We start from the raw sequence: 14,173 nt of genomic DNA, 5'->3' as shown, positions 1-14,173 counted from the left end.
ATGGCATCGTGAAGCACCTTTATTTTTAAGAGTGTATGTAGCATGCAATCAAAGTATAATCCTTCTGAGAGGTTTACTTTATTTATTTAATTATTTTTTTATTAATTTTTACTGTGACATTTTACATGTAATTGAAGTATGTTCTTACTAATGCTAGCCTGAAGATCAGCAAGTTCATATGAATATTCCACTCAACCTATTTATAAGCCTTGCTTTTTTAATTCCCAAAAGTGCTTGGAGAGAAATGAAGGGCCTCATCAACAGTGCTCGACCGGTGCATGATAAATTAGCTTGTTTTTAATTTGCATGTGGTCATGAGGGTTATTGTGGAGTTTTGCTGTATATATTTTCAGCATCCTGTAAAGCAAATGAGTGAGATTTTTTTCCCCCCTCTGAGTCATTTTTGTCTTCCTATAAATAATGAGTGAGGGCTGTCCCCCTTACCTTACACTGTTAAATGTTTTATAAGCTAAACTAGACGCATTTACTCTCTCATAAAGCCTATTTAAGAGGCGACAGGATTTTAGCATCCCACTGCTACTGAAGATTAGCGAAGAAATGTTTTCAAGGAGGTCCCTGTCATGCCATGTTTCTTGCTGTAGTAATTGTAAGTGGCAGGAGAGTGGGCGTTTTGAAGTATGAAGGGTCGTAATGTCACATTTCAAGCCAAAGGTATTTTTGTGGACATTTCATTTTGCGCTGTGTGTGAAATTATAAGTAAATTGAGCTAATTATCTAGTGCATGGCACTTCATTTAGCTTTTTCTCTTGCTATTTATGAGGGAATCTAATCAAGAATATGTCTAACTGCAAAAAAAATGAAAGCAGATACTATATTTTGCTGCAAGAAAACAAAATCTTTGAGACAAACAGTTACACACACTTTATGCATTTCATTCACTCACAAGAACTGACTCATCAGAATCATTGGTTTTTGACTCTACACTAGTCACTGTTGTTTTTGCATGCAGACAAGATCAACTTAAAGGGATGCTCCACCCCAAAATTAAAATTTTGTCATTAATCACTTACCCACATGTCGTTCCAAACCCGTTCATCTTCGGAACACAATTTAAAATATTTTGGATGAAAACCGGGAGGCTGTCCCATTGACTGCCAAGTAAATTACACTGTCAAGGTCCAGAAAAGAATGAAAGACATCGTCAGAATAGTCCATCTGCCATCAGTGGTTCAACCGTAATGTTATGAAGCGACGAGAATACTTTTTGTACGCGAAGAAAACAAAAATAACGACTTTATTCAACAATTCGTCTCCTCTGTGTCTCTCCGTATCACCGTAGCGCCATTTTGGAGAATATCCGCTGAATGCAAGCAGCGTACGCTCTTCTGTGTCAGCCGCGCTGCATGGATGTGCTGTTTTCGTTCAAATCAAAGAGTAAATACACATAGAAAACGTATCCTTGTGTCGCGGCTGACACAGAATGGCATACGCAGTTTGCGTTCAGAGGATATTCTCCAAAATGGCACTACGGTGATGCGGGGAGGCACTATTCTGACGATGTCTTTCATACTTTTCTGGACCTTGACAGTGTAATTTACTTGGCAGTCAATGGGACAGTTACAAGCCTCCCGGTTTTCATCCAAAATATCTTAAATTGTGTTCTGAAGATGAATGGAGCTTTTACGGGTTTGGAACGACATGGGGGTAAGTGATTAATGACAAAATTTTCATTTTGGGGTGGAGTAACCCTTTAATAGAAATATTTTTCTTTGCTAATATGTTGTGGAACAAATTCAATACAGGCTACACTGAGCTATCCATTTGTCCCACCAAAGGAAGATGTGGGGAGTATTCAGGAAAATGGATATTATTTTTGTAATTCTGCAGAAACTGCACCCTTCAGCTTTAACAACTATGCTTTGATGACAGTTTTCATTTAGGCCTTTCATTAAGTCATTTTACCTTCCCACTCCTTCAGTTCTGCACAGGCCTCTTCCCAAACAAAAGCACCACAACTTCAGCCATCACAGTTAGGGTTGTTTATCCAGCACAGTTAACAATGGGACTCAGCGTGCGGTTTTATTTGTCACTTCATTGAGACAATGTGACATGCTACAGTAGACTCCCGCGGTGTGGTCATAAAGAGCCTGACAGCTCCTGTGTGAAAGATACAGTCTTCAGTGCAGCTTTTGTGCTCCTGCTGTGTCTGATGTACCTGATGTCACCTTGCCAAAGAAACGACTATAACTGCTTATCATACTTGTGTTGTTACGATTTTTCTTCCCTTCACTTCTTCCCTTTATTTCTTTATTGCCTTCATTTTATTTTTCTCTTTTAATTTTCTTGTCAGTCAATCTAATGGCAGCAGAAGGCAGTTTATTCTCCTTGCAAACCACTTAAAGCGGTAGTTTACCCAAAACTAAAATTCTATCATTATTTACACACACTCACAGCGTTCCAAACTTGACTTTATTTCATTTAAATTTTGGAGAGTTGTGCTGATCGCTCTCTTTATGCAGTCACAATGAATAGAGACTGAAGCTTTCACATTTCCAAATAGGTTCAAAACACTATTCAGCAACCATATAAGTAAATTTGACTTGTGCTCTATATTCTGAGTTTTCGAAAGTCATCAATTAGCTTTGTGCGAAGAACAATTCCATTTTTTTAAATTATTCTCTAATAATTTTACGCTGTTAACGGCTGCAGCTAGTTCATTGAGTTATTCAGTTATGTAAAATTCATTCAGACCAGTTTTGTGAACTGGATTTGACTCAAAAAGGATGATTCGTTCTTGAATGAGGCATTAATGAACGTCTCTGTGGATAACAACGTAAACTTCAGTCGTATGGGTTAAAAAGACTAAGAGGTCGACTCCTGCTGCAGAAAACATCCTCCAAACCATGACACTTCCTCCTCCACCTTTCACTGACTTCTTCACACACTTGGGCTTCATTCTTTCCTCAGTTTGATGCCGAACAAAATGTTTCTGATTGGTCTGAAGTAAATTAATCTTGCTCTCATCACTAAAGTGAACTTTGGACCAGTTCTCCTCTATCCACACAACATGCTCCTCAGCAAAGGTTAGTCTAGCCTTTTGATTCTTTCTGCTGATGAGAGGGCTTAGTCACTGCAGAGTGTGCTTTCAGTCCGATTTCTCTTAAACGTGCCGAGACAGATCCTTACCCTGTTCATTGCTGAACTGGCAAGCAATTCCAGCTGCAGTGTTGAACCAATTCCCCATTGAGAGTTTCTGCATTATCCTGTTTTCTCGTGCATATCAAGGTGTGCTTTGTAATGTTATTTGTATTGTTAACTGTTACTCATTATATTAAATACAGTTACAAATCTAAAATCTAATCTGATAGTTTAGCATTCAGTCATCATTCACAATTTAATATTCTGTCTGCACTATATATAAATATAAATAATATATATAAATCTATACAATAAAAAGAGCCTGCTGCGTCTAAAGGTTTTTTTTTGGCTACTTTTAATGGCTTTGCTGTCAAGAGCAGAGCCACACATCTTTGGAACAGAACAAGCACTCTCCACAGGGCTACTTAATGAGGAGATATTAAAACGACAGGGTGAGGATTATAATCACACGCCTGCCAATCTATCGGCGGAGGAGCGTTAAAGATGGTTCTGGGTTGAGAGGACAGTTAGATTCTGCCCAGGCATCTAACTCTAGAAATCTAAATCTTCATTATTTTATTTCTCAGAACCTAGAATCTGATTATGAAAAGTTAGATGAACAGAGGCCTGCCACTTATGCCAAAATCTGAAATGTGTTGTTATGTCCGCTAGCGGCAACAAATGGAATTGCAAAAATGACAGGTTTCCAAACAGGTTGCCCAAATGTTTATTTGTCAAACAGCCGGTTCTCTATGAAAGGAAATTTAAATAAGGTTCATATTGACTTCATGTTGTTGTCAAGATACCTCGACATTCATTCACACTAAGAAAACATTTCACAGAGCTGATGTTTGAATAGTTATGGGGGGACATTGTTGAAAAGATTTGAAACTGAATAAAAGCATGTTCAACAGCAGCATACTGTTAATAAATATGAAATACATTTGTAAAATAATTTTAATATATTTATAATGCATTATATGTTATCATAAAGAGCTGTTTGCAATGTCCAAGCTCCTCTATAGTGATTTAAAATACAATGTAGGGGGCGAAACACATCTGATTCTAGAGATAATTTGATTAGACGGAATGCCGAAGTGCAGAAAGATGTCATCAAAATTCTCAATTGTACTGGCTGTAGAGAGAGGCTGTAAATGTTTGTAGATATCTGCTAAATATGAATTTTGTCATATATTTTGGAGCATAATTATAACTAGTTTATATATAATAACATTCTATTAGTGACACAAAACATTTACTAAATTTCACCTGATTACTGTTTCATAAATATTGTTGAAAATCATGGTATTGTTTTGTTGTTGTTATTTATTTATTTCTCTGGTTTTTAACATTAAGATATTTAGTTTTGCCAAAATATAATGTTTTAGTTAATTGACAACAAAAGTCAGTTATTAATTTTGCAAAACACTATATTAGCTCTTTTTTATCATTCTTGCTGATTTTTCCACACATAATAATAATAATAACAACAATACTATATTATAAGTTATTATTATTATTATTATTAGTATTTACCTTTTTCTTAATATATTAAATCATTTCTGCCTTTGTATAGAAAGTGGGCTATCATATTTGGGGGTCCTTGGCATCAAAAATGTGAACATTTCTAATTTTAGCACACATTGGTTCACGTGGTATCACTATTTTTAGTCAAAAGTGTTCAGTTCAAGATATCAGTCTTGAGTCTTCCTATATCTGTTCCAAAACGCTTCTGCTCAGAATACGCCACTGAACAAGTCTCACTTATTTATATCTCTGAATGTCTTTTATCTAGCTGATTTTCCCCTTCATTTCATTATCTACGCAATCAATACATCATCAGCAGACTTCTCTCAATTCCGGGGAGATTATCATTTTGTAGGCTGAGCCGTTTATAGACTTTGAAATCAAGTATCTCATACTTTCTCTCTCTTGTACCCGCTATCTTTTTTTCTACCCTGATGTTGTTTGATAGCTTTGTTCATTAGATCGTTATCGATGGCTGCTTCTCGCAAAGTATGGCGGAACAGTGAGTGAGCGATCATATTTGGCGTAGCGGTTGGGTGCGGGGGCGGCTCGGTTGTTATTTGGGGCGTGATTTATCGTCGGGCCCTCCTTCCTCCGCGCCAGAGTTTCGGCGGAAAAACAAAGACGGGGGAGAAGGCAACGTAATGAGAAATATCAATGTATTCTCATGTTCCTGCTCTCCCTGACAGCACGCAATCCATCTCTCTGACACTCACCTAGTTAACATTTTTATCAGAGGGCCAGGACCCGTCATTTTTTACCCCTTCCTCTAGACGAGAGTATAAGTCTTCTCTAATAGTTTAGATAAAGATGAAGAATCAGAAACATAGCTGCACTGCTCCTCGTGAGAATGATAAACAACAGAGCCAGCAGTCACTTTCATATTTTTACCCCCTTATAGCTCTTGTACCTCTGAGCATAACAGGGTGTAGACAGGCTGTACCGTCCTTAAGCTTTGTGTTACGGAGCAGTACATGCGTTTGTGAGGGACCGTGTCATTCAGTGGGTGCGTCTCCCTCGGGGAAACTAAAGGAAATTCCAAAATGTATTTTCTTTTCTTTTAATTGTATTTATTCATTTATTAATTTTTTTTTAGAAGGCTTTTCTGGTGACTAGTTGTGCACCTGTAAATGAGACACTTCTATAATTAATCCACTAAGAGTGTGCAGTGAAGCCCATATTTGTATCTGTTGCAATGGCAAAATTATTTGTATCCATATCTGGATTCGAATGAACCCAAATATGGACAGGACTTAATCTAGAAGTTTGTTCAAACTATATGAAAAGCCCGTTTTAAATGTGATTCTGTTAACTTAATTGTTAACATATAGCAGATATGCTTTGTATAATGAATTAATAAATTCATTTATTTTTAAATATCTGTAAATATATTTTAATGAAAACTATAATACTGAGTTGTGTGTGATCCCTGTTCTCTGTATACTCTCCTTGTGAATATAGACAAATAAAATACTGGTAGCTACTTGTGGTAATTGGTAATGTACTAAAATATATGTACTTTCTTGTGGGTTGTATTTGTAAGAGTCAGACAAGGATGCTGAAGTTATTTTAGAAGAATGTAATAATCCCTTACATATAAGTAAAGGAAACAAGCATGAAATGTTTTTTTCTGTGTAGCAAACAGACATTTATAATGCAGGATGAGTTTTATTCATAAGTAATCACACAGATGGCAGCAGCCTTGTTTCCTTAGCTCTGTCTTTCCCAGTGCCAGGTGTTGATCTAAGAGAATAGAGAACTGTGTCTGGCAGAACAGAGGATATTAGTAACAAATATCTGACTGTCAAGTCTGACTTCCCTCTTGGTCGCTACACTGCAAACTTTCCTTTTAAAACCTCCCACTTTGGAAAATGACCTCTTTGGTATTTGTGCTGTCTGCCGCAGCCCTTCCCAGATAAATGAAACAAAGATACAGTCAATATCCATAATGGTTTAACTGCTGTAACATTTGACCTTTCATGTTTTTTGCACCCTTTCCTACGAAAGGAGGAAACAAACAAAACAAACCATTCTGAAAAATGCTTCTGACCGAGTATCTGTCATTTTGAAGCGTCGAGCGTCAGAGCAAAGTTCTATTTATTGATTTTAACATTTGCGGTTTTTTCTTTACAGCTCTCTGACTTTGCCCTTTGTCTCGTGTACTTTCCTCTTACTGTCTTTCTTCTTAAATGTCTTTGAGTCTTCCATCTGTCCTCGTCTGCAGAGAAGACAGAGACATTTTGTCTTTTCTAAGGGTTTGAGCATGTTTTGATGATGCAGTTAATTATGCTAGAGACATTGATTCTGCTCCTGTGTAAGAGTACGAAAAAGGCCTTAACGTTGCTTTTGATATTTTTTTTCTTTCCTAAGTTTTATATTGTAAATCAGGACTTAGTGTGGCAAACTAGTTAATTGTCCAGTGACATGTTTTGCATATGCATATTTATGCATGACTTTGTGCGTGTTCGCAGCTTTGCAAGTTAAGTGTGTCTGTGCATTAGCATGTTCATCATGTGACCCATGCACTCACCACTAGCATGTAACCTACATAGTAAGTTAACACTCTGTTGATTTCAGCTGATTTGCATATCATTTGGATTCTTAATGCACAGTGCTCACATAGAAACATATTAAGCACATAATCATGTATAAATATACCCTGTTGAAAAAAGAAGAAGCTTAAACTAGTGTGAATTTCCACGCCAGTTAACAATATGTGACCCGTGCTGGCAAAATGAGTCGGAATGCACAAGGGCTAATTTTGAGCTACAGGCAAAAAAAAAAAGTCAATTTGAGGTTTTCACAAAAATGTGTTCATTAAGTCCTCGTCTAGCGAACCCAGTGCTCCAAATAGTAATCAAATATTTAAAAGTATCTTTATTTGTAGGTTTTCTGAGAGGAGTAGGCCTACCTTTTCTCTGCTTGCTTTTCGTGCTGACGGTCATCCGAAGCGCTCGCATAAAGACGACACCGACGGTGCGCTATCCCGAGACATATAGGCTATGCACAGATTTACAGTAGGCTAAATATATTCACGCATCTGTGAACGTTTGGGGAACTGTTGGGGAAAAAATCAATCACAAGTTGGGTATGTGTAAAATTACATTAGATCCCTGCATTTCACTATGTCTTAATATACTGTAGGCCATCTGTCGCATTAATGTTAATCAAACAATAAAAGAAAAGAGGGCATCACTCGCTGCTCTTGATTGAACTGCTTTTGTAGCTTTAATAATCAATTTATTTGTAATGAACACATTAAAGTGATTTTTATATTTTATTTTTATTTTAAATTTTTTTTGCATTGGTTCTTATTTATAACAACAAAGATAAAATAAAAATATAGCTATATTGTGATTATTAATCTAGTAATGATTATTAAGAAAAATATGTAATGTTCTAGTTAATTTTGCTTTGGAGCCTTCAGAAAACTTTAAATCAGTTTTTCTCTAAATTAAGTTTGCTGACTCCATTGATTTCAAACAGGTGTAGCGCAGTCATTTTTTTGTCCAATTCCAACAAATCATACATAATTTTGATTGTCTTTTAAGGGAGAATGTATAGGTAAAAGTAACAAATTTTTGAAATTGTTCTCACTGTGACTCTTTTGCCAACACAGGTCACATATGCTACTCAATACTGACGAGTCAGTATAGCCATAGAGTGATTCAATATAGTTCATAGAGTTGAGAATTCAGTTTCAATTTCTACTATACTTTCATTGGTTTCAGCTCAGTAAAATATCAGTTTAAATCAGTCTAATTACTCATTTACCGACTGAATCAGTTAGAGCGGTTCTTGGTGTATTTACTGAACCAAATAACTTGCAAATAAAATATTTTAAGAAATTTGTCTTTGATAGATATTTGTACTTGATAGACAGACAGAATAGGCTTAATGTAAAGATTAAGCATTTATCTTTAATTAGTAAAGAGGCAGTTTGTTGTTGTACAGTTTATGTAGAGTGTATGGTACTATATAAATAACATTTAAAAACAGTATAGTTTGCCTGCCTCAATCTATCTCTAGATTTTAGCACAGTCTCTGCAAAGCAGACAGAATATGTTCTGTCTTTATTTGCTGTGAATCAGGTTAGCCGGTGTATGGAGAGTGACAGGCGCCAGCAGAGACGGGCCGAGAGGATGATGGCAGCTAACCTTTTGCAGAAATCATTTTTCATTTTCCTCAGCTGTGTCCACTGCCTGCAGATCTGCCTGGGGAGAGGTGTGTGATGCATCCAGAAGCAGCCGTTCCCTGCGGTGCCGGTAACCGGAACTGTAATTTGATTCCAGAAAACTCTACGGCTCGAGACACCAAGTCGCCTGACTGTTTCTCTTTAAAACCCCTAGTTATCATATATATTTTTTCTTATGATATGAGATGCTTTGACTTTTGGCATGAATATATAATGAACTAAGCAGGTGGGTTTGTTTACGGAGTCCGGTGGGATCTTCTGGGGTCACGCACTGTATGAGCATATCCACCTCTTAATTTGTACAGGGAACTGCTGAAATATATATCCGAGAGGATGATGGCAGCTAACCTTTTGCAGAAATCATTTTTCATTTTCCTCAGCTGTGTCCACTGCCTGCAGATCTGCCTGGGGAGAGGTGTGTGATGCATCCAGAAGCAGCCGTTCCCTGCGGTGCCGGTAACCGGAACTGTAATTTGATTCCAGAAAACTCTACGGCTCGAGACACCAAGTCGCCTGACTGTTTCTCTTTAAAACCCCTAGTTATCATATATATTTTTTCTTATGATATGAGATGCTTTGACTTTTGGCATGAATATATAATGAACTAAGCAGGTGGGTTTGTTTACGGAGTCCGGTGGGATCTTCTGGGGTCACGCACTGTATGAGCATATCCACCTCTTAATTTGTACAGGGAACTGCTGAAATATATATTTTTTTCCCATGGATCCTTATGGTCCTTTCATGTTTGACAAGACTATGCAACACTTTTATACAAAGATATGTATAGTATTTGAAATTACAAGAGTGTGTCCCTACAGCCATGGGGATAGTTGTGGGATAGAAATCACAGGACATACTAGAATTGTCAAAAATATGCTATGTAGCATTTACGTAGATCTGTAATTCAACGCTATTCTAAAAATCTATACTCATGTGGCTCAATTATACAGAGAGCATGCAAATGAAGCCTAGTGCCCCTCTTGAAATCAAATAATTCAAGTACGGGTAGGAGGCACTGGCTATATTTAAACAGAAAAGCTGATTTAAGAGCCTCTTGCAATATATGTATATGTTTTTTCGGGCTTATAGAACAGTTGGTTCCTGTCCTCGAATCTGGTCGTGCGAACTTTCCAAGAGTGCTGATGTAACAGTCCAACATCACTCTGGCCTGCATTGTAGTGTTCCAGACAGACTGTCAGTCTGTGAATTAGTGGTGGGCATTTTAGTGTGTCTTTTGTGCAGGTTAAATGGTTACACCAGTAGGTGGCAACAAGTCCCAAATTGCACACTTTATGTGCTCTTATGGACTTGCGGACTTACAGTGGCCTCTGTGTGCGCATGTCCGATACACTCTTAAAAATAAAGGTGCTTCACGACGCCATAGAAGAACCTTTTTGTCTAAATGGTTCTATAAAGAACCTTTAACATCTGAAGAACCTTTCTGTTTCACAAAAGGTTCTTTGTGGCGAAAGAAGGTTCTTCAGATTACAAAAAGGTAAGAAAGAGATGGTTCTTTAAAGAACCTTTGACTGAACAGTTTTTTGTGAAACCAAAAATGGTTCTTCTATGGCATCGCTGTGAAGAACCTTTTGAAGCACCTTTCATTTTAAGAGTGTAAGTCCACGAGACCGTAGTGTGTGGCATTTATTATTTTAACTTTCAGATGGGTCCTCGCTAGTGGCTGCTATGCACCCTCAATGTACACTTCTGCCGAGCCTCATTGAAGCAAGCTTCACAGCAGACTTCTACACGACAGTCAAAGTGGCGGCCTTCTACACGAAAGTCAAAGTGGCATTACGTCATGAAAGTGTGGACTCAGAGGAAGACCACAAGGGTTTAGTGTGTCATTTGGCTCATCATTGAGATGATTCATTCAGTGAAGCTGATTCATTTAAGAATGGATGCTTCCAAATATGCTAACTTCCCAACTAGTAGATGAAAAACAGTATGTGAAAATAGTATGTCCAAATACATAAAATAGTCAATGAAAAACCTAATACTTCCAGCGAGATTCCTCAAGAGACATTTTACTATCTCAGCATGGTTATTGTTAATGGCAGAGAAGCAATACAAAAAAAAACGGCATATGTTACATGCAAAGTACAAAACACTTTTTTTGTAACCGTTGTAAGGTTCATTATTATCAGTTGTAATACCTGCTCAGACAGTATGCGATTTGCGACATACAAACTGTCTTTATAAGTGAGTCATTGCTTTATTCACTCAACCAATTCTTTAAAAAAAATGTTAACTCACTCAGGAACAAAACTTTGAGTGAATATTAGAAGCATTCTCTCAAACAATTTGTTCAAAAACACTGATTCCATCAAGAACAAAGTGTTGAGTTATTATTATTATTATTTTTTAATTTAATTGGCAGAGAAAGAACAGACCGTGAATCTTATTGTATGATTGACTTGATTAAGAGATTTGGATATAATTTATTCTCTCACCTATTTTACTCCACCACCTTTTAATCCCAAAAGCTACTACTTAAGATTAATTGCACTATGAGGACCTTACCCACAACATAATTGCCTGTTAAATTCATGAATATGTTAATGTGTAAATTCGGCATATGCTGAAGGAGAGAAATCGTATAGGTCCAGTTTAAAAGTGTTGAAGCTGATTCTGATTTATTTAAATGAGGCAGAGAAAGCTTACAAAAATGAGCAGCATTATCCTCCTCCACAGAAACACCTGCGGTGGACAGGAGGAGGTATTCTAATCACCTGACTTTTGACATCCCTTCTGCCAAGCGCAGCAGTTCTCTGACTCGGCTTTGTTCTGGAATGATGGCTCCAACTCAGAGGCATTTATAAACCTGTGGGTCACTTGTGTTAGTGCGCAGCAAGGGCTTTGAAGATGTGAGATGGCATCCTAAAGAAACTCTAGCTGAGCGTTATTATCAATGAGCAAAAAAAAAAAGGTTTTTCCTTTATACACTTTTTTTTGTAAAAATAAAGGAATAATGAATCTCTTCTCCTGGACTGTTAGACGTATTACTCCCATTCTAATTTTCCTGCTGAAATGGTGTAATTAAAGACGATTAAGTGTTTAAACCTGCGTGGCAGGAGAGCCGAAGGTCTGGCTGCTTAAGGAGAGTTTTAAGTGCTATGCGCAGAGAGGCATGAAGGTGCCGGAGCCGTTATCAGATCCGCTGCCTAATCGCACCGCTCATATGTAGCCAACCTGCAATTAGGGCTTCATAATGGGGAAGGTGTTATCTCTGCCAAAAGTGCTTCATTTTAGGGCACATTTAGATTAAAGTTTTGCAAAGAATAGAGGAGATTTCATCCAATCATTCTAGTAGACTGCCTATTGTGCTGGTTAAGTATTGTGGCGGTACCATGGTACATTGATGGTATCAGATAGTAATACTGTAGTACTTTGACATGTGGGTAACTGTCAGGAAACTGTTATGCGTGTCTTACTCAGTACTGCAAATGTAATTAACTAATGCAGTTAGTATGCAGTGCAAATGAACTGCTAAAAAAACATTTATTTTTAAATATGTGTGTTTAATCAGAATCTAAGTCAATATACATATCCCCAGTTCATTGTCTTTAAATATTTTAATTGGTTACTTAACAAAACACAATATGTTAATTCCTAAATGTTGCTTTTATTGAAATCATAATGCTTTAACTGCATGAAAATGTGCATACTCAAAAATATAGCTTTCATAATGAGTATTTTATTGTTGTTTACACTGTCAAGCTCAATAGTTCAACTTAGTTATGGAGAAGAAAAATGTCATAAGGAGTTTTTTTAATACTAATATTAATATTGCTGTTGGTGTATGCAACACACAAAAATAATGCAGCTAGCTAAGAGAACATATTGGTAGTAGATATATTTTTAAAGAGAAATGGCTTTGGTTATTAATGTTGCTCTCAGTTATAATGTGTGATTTATTACAAATCACGCCGAAACTGAGTGATACCAGAATTACTCTAAAATCTCTTCAAATGATAAATTATATGCTGTATAAGATTTAATGAATTATAAATTCTAAACCTATTGGGATGTGGGTGAAAAAGTACCACTTTTAGAGGTATCAATGATAGAACATATTGCGGCATTCCTATATAAGCTCTATTCTGTATTTTTCAGCTTGCTCAGGAGCAAATTAAGCATTGCTGCTCGCAAATCAAACTGTTGCAGCGTGTTTAAGAACATCTGAAATCCACATCTAAGATAAGTGAATGCTGTTTTAATCCATATCGCTGTGTATATTACCTGGTCTGCTAATTGAAAAATGTTAGCAGTTTTGCATCGTTTGCAGGATCGAAATATTAAGCATATTTGCAGCAGCATTTACGCATGTGTTCATTCAGCTGGAGCAACATGTAGTCTAGATCAGTGTTTCCCAACCTTTTTTTAGTCTCGGCACCCTTTGGAAATTTTGACAAATTTGTGGCACCCTACAAAATAAATTTTGTCACAATATTTGAATTTCTAACTTCGATATGATAATTTGAAAAGTATAGATATTTGGTACAACAGGGAAGAACTGCAGAATATAATGTCATACCGATATTTTTAATATTATTAAAAAATTTTGTCCATCAGTGGTGGCAATCAGTGGGCTAATTTCTATTGAAGAGACCAATTTTTATGACAGATTTTAATGTAGGCTTTTATACATATAACATTATTTATTTACCATTATAACTAGCTATCTCACAAATTTTTGCTCACTCAGTGTTTTTTTTTTATTTTACAGTGGGGTAATTTTGGTGCAGTAGCACGAGATTGATTTCAAACGCCTTCGAATTAAATAAATTGCTTTTTAGTTTTTCAGGTAGGTCTAACAGTAGGTTTAAGATATTTAATATTTTTTTACCAATTATCCAAATAATGTTTAGTACAAAGTGTGCAGCTTAATATAAATATAACTATGTTAGTTGTGATGGACGATGTATAATTATGATATGATGTGTGATTAAATACATGATCAACTGGCTGAGATCAAGCTATGTTCATTAAAAAAAAAAAAAACACTTCGGTGGTGATTGGAAGGTTACGACTGAGCGCTCAAATGAACACAAGGGATTTAAATATAGTCCAATTATTCTAAGCAAGTGCAAGCAGCGCTTTAAATAAAAAAAATAAAATCATATTATAATAATAAAAAATACACGTAACTATGGTCGTTTTCCTCTGGTTCCTCACTTGCTGAGCTTGGGGTGATGCTTCCCCCATAAATATATTATTAAGCAACATTTCCTGCTGAGTTTCTTATTTCATTCTCATTGTTTAATGCTATGTTGGCAAATATGCTATTGTCAAATATTGCTCGTTGTTTAAGGCTAGTTGTTCAGTAACATGTTGGTTTGCTAGGCACGC

General features: G+C 36.5%; 1 protein-coding gene across 2 annotated transcripts in view; it reads left to right on the top strand.

Annotated features, from left to right (window-relative positions):
• The window catches only part of LOC107571837 (fragile histidine triad diadenosine triphosphatase), a 71,853-nt gene that overhangs the window by 18,291 nt on the left and 39,389 nt on the right, over positions 1-14,173 (top strand). The window lies entirely within an intron of this gene.

This window comes from Sinocyclocheilus grahami, unplaced genomic scaffold, assembly GCF_001515645.1.
Source record: "Sinocyclocheilus grahami isolate Dianchi unplaced genomic scaffold, SAMN03320097.WGS_v1.1 scaffold1658.1, whole genome shotgun sequence".
Lineage (NCBI taxonomy): Eukaryota > Metazoa > Chordata > Actinopteri > Cypriniformes > Cyprinidae > Sinocyclocheilus > Sinocyclocheilus grahami.
The sequence above is the reverse complement of the archived record's forward strand: the minus strand, read 5'-3'. Positions and strand labels throughout refer to the sequence as shown.